Genomic DNA, 3,544 nt, shown 5'->3' on the forward strand with positions numbered 1-3,544 from the left:
CAGGCTATCCCCACATTCGCTATGTCCGTTTTCTACCTGACCAAGACCTTGTGCAAGGAGATCGGTGCCATGATTGCCCGGTACTGGTGGAGCCAACAAGATAAGCAGAACAAAATCCATTGGGTGGGATGGCAGAAACTTACTAGGTCGAAAGGGCGAGGTGGTCTCGGCTTCAGAGATATCCATGACTTCAATATTGCAATGCTTGCCCGTCAGGTGTGGAGACTGCTTCAGGAACCCGACAGCCTATGTGCACAACTAATGAAGGCCAAATACTACACTCACAGCTCGATTTTGGAAGCGGGAGCAGCCCCAAATATGTCATATGCATGGCGTAGTATCTGCCATGGAATAGAGCTCATAAACAAGGGTATAATCTGGAGGGTTGGAGATGGGGCGAATATCAGGATTTGGGAAGATCCATGGATCTCGAGGGCTTGGTCGAGAAGAGTTATTACGCCTAGAGGAGGCAGTTTACTAACCAGGGTGTCGGAACTAATTGATCCGGGTACCGGCCAATGGGATACAGAGCTTGTTCAAGACAATTTCTGGGAGGAAGACGCTAAGCTGATTCTTCAGATGCCACTACGAGATGGTGCGGTCGACTTTGCGGCATGGCATTACGACTCCAAAGGGCTCTTCTCAGTTAAACAAGCGTACAAACTAAGCAGAGCCCTTGTGGAAGCCGATGAGGGACAAGCTGGGGAGCGCCAGCACGAGGCTGACTCGCTGAATGAGGGGGGTCAGGACAAGTGGAAGAGAATTTGGCGTATGGCCTGCCCGGGGAAAATCAAACACTTTTGGTGGCGATTGGCGCACAACACTTTAGCCACCAAGGATATCTTATGTAGGAGGGGCATGACTATTGAGAATCACAAGTGCTTCATGTGCAACTCCGAAAACGAATCGGGTAAACACCTGTTTGTGGAGTGCAAGGAGATCAAACAGGTGTGGCGGGCTCTTAATCTCGAGCATGCCCATCAACAACTAGAAGAATGTGAGTCTGTAGGTACAACCCTGGACACTGTGTGGACATTACCGAAGAAGGATCGGATTCTGATTTTCGTCATGTGGTGGCAATGGTGGACGCAGCGAAACAAAGTGAGGGAGGGCGAGAAACCGCTGGAGCATGGTCAATTCGCCTGTAGGGCTGCATGCACTTTGGAGGAGTATCAGGGTTATTATTGCAAAACAGGCAAACCACATGCAACACCGCAGCTCTGGCGCCCGCCACCGACCGACGTCCTCAAATTCAATGTGGATGGAGCCCACATCCCTGGCGAACAGACTGGTGCATGGGGTGTAATAGTGCGGGACAGCGAAGGGGCGATGGTGGCAACTCGTTCGGGTCGAAGCGATCATGTCGCTGATGCTTTTGGCGCAGAGCTGCTCGCCGTCCAAAAAGCGATTGATATTGCTTCGGAGCTGGGTGTAGTGCGCCTAATTGTCGAAACTGATGCTCTGTTAGTGGAACAAGCCCTTAACAGAAGAGGTCTGGACTTCTCAAAGCAGGCACAGTTGATTGAGAATCTCAAGCTTCAAATGAATCTCTGGTTCACCTCGTGCGATGTGCTCCATTGTAGACAGGAGGCAAATGTGCCGGCCCACCAATTAGCCAAGCTAGGGTTATCTCTCCCCACTGGAGGAGTGCGTGTATCTGATGATGATGTTCCAGCTCTTGTAGCTGACGCTGTAATGGGCGATTTAGCCCAAGTCGTTGCTTAATAAAGCTTAATGCTTGCTCTCAAAAAAAAGTAAGCCGCCTCCACAGCCATCCAATTAGAAGCTCTGCAGCCGTATGACCAGCCAGCTCACATGGACAGCACCACTCAGCGTAGCAGCTCGATGGCAACACCTCGCAGCATTGACTGGCGCCAGAGCTCCAACGACCCCCGCGGCGCCTCACTGCAGCTCCGGCGGTGCCCGGCGGCGCTTCATTGCAATCTCGCCGGAGCTCCAACGACCCATGCGCGCCTCACTGTAGCTCCGGTTGTGCCTGGCGGTGCTTTCCTGCAGCTCCGATTGCGCCCGCCTGCGCTTCATTGCAACCTCGCCAGAGCTCAAACGACCCTGCACTGCAGCTCCGGCAACGCCCGGTGGCGCTTCATTGCAACCTCACCGGAGCTCCATGACCCTCGCGACACTTCACTGCAGCTCCGGCGGTGCTTCATCGCAACACCAACGGCGTCCGGCGAGCTCCATTGTAGCCCCACGTGGTGCTACGACGCAACGCCGCGACGTCTGGTGAGCTCCATTGTAACCTCGACGGAGCTCCATTGCAACTCCGGTCGAGTCCATTGCAGCCTGGTGGAGCTCCAACGCAGCACCAATGCTCCGGCGAAGCAGCTCCGGCCGAGCTCCACTGCAGCACCGTCGACTCTGGCGAAGCTCCATTGCACCTTGGGCGGAGCTTCAACACAGCACAGGCGCGTCCGCGAAACTCCATTGCAACTCCGACCAGGTTTCACTGCAGCGCTGGCTATGCTCCCGGTGGCTCGACGTTGCTCCGACAGCTTCAAAGGCAATATCACCGGAGTTGCAGAGCCTCCGTCCGCCACTCGCCATGATCACCATCGCAGCACCGTGTGACGCTCCATTGCAGCTCACGAAGGAATCCATGGCAGGCGGTGGGCAACGTACAAACTACTCGCGATTCATGGTGTCCGCAGCACCGGCTGCCTCCGTCGCAGATGGCCATGGCAACGCTCCTCTCTCTCACGAACGGCTTTTGGTGGCGGGGCTTGCAGTGTCCCTCAAACGGGACCGGGGACGAGGGGGCGGTGGGAGGGGGCGAGGGAGGGGAAGGAGGGGGAGAAGTCTCCGACAGCGGCGATGGCCCTGGCCGGCTCTACTTCGTCCCCGGCGATCTGTATCAGAGAGACGAGAGGGAGAGAGATGCTCGAGACTCGAGAGGGAGACGTTGATTGAGGTTATACATGGAGAAGGGGTGGAGAGGATAAGAGTAAGTCTAGTAGAGCCCTCAAACCTTCAAACCCTTAAAAATAACCGCTTTTTTACAGTTTTCGCTGAAAAAAAGCCCTAGACTAGTCCCCGGCGATCTGTATCAGAGAGACAAGAGGGAGAAAGATGCTCGAGACTCGAGAGGGAGACGCTGATTGAGGTTATACGTGGAGAAGGGGTGGAGAGGATAATAGTAAGTCTAGTAGAGCCCTTAAACCTTCAAACCCCTAAAAATAACCGCTTTTTTACAGTTTTCGCTGAAAAAAAGTTGTAGACTAGAACCTCTAAACCCTCAAACCCGTAAAAAAAATTAGAGGTCCAACCATCAAACTGTTTCCCAACCTGTAGAAGTGAGGGTTGGGAGGAAAAACTCCCCCCAACCCGCACTCCTCTTTCCTCTCGCGCGGGAGGGAAATTTCATCCCCGCCTCCCCGGCTCCTCCCGCCGCCTCCTCCCGCCGCCTCGCCCCGCATCGGCCATGGAGGCCTCCGCCGCCGCCGCGCCCCCGCCCGCGGCCGCACCCGCCCCGCCCGACTCGAGCCCCGCCCCCACCCCTGCACCCGCACCCACCCGGCACCCGACC

Source organism: Triticum dicoccoides, chromosome 4B (genome assembly GCF_002162155.2).
Source record: "Triticum dicoccoides isolate Atlit2015 ecotype Zavitan chromosome 4B, WEW_v2.0, whole genome shotgun sequence".
NCBI classification, from domain to species: Eukaryota; Viridiplantae; Streptophyta; class Magnoliopsida; order Poales; family Poaceae; genus Triticum; species Triticum dicoccoides.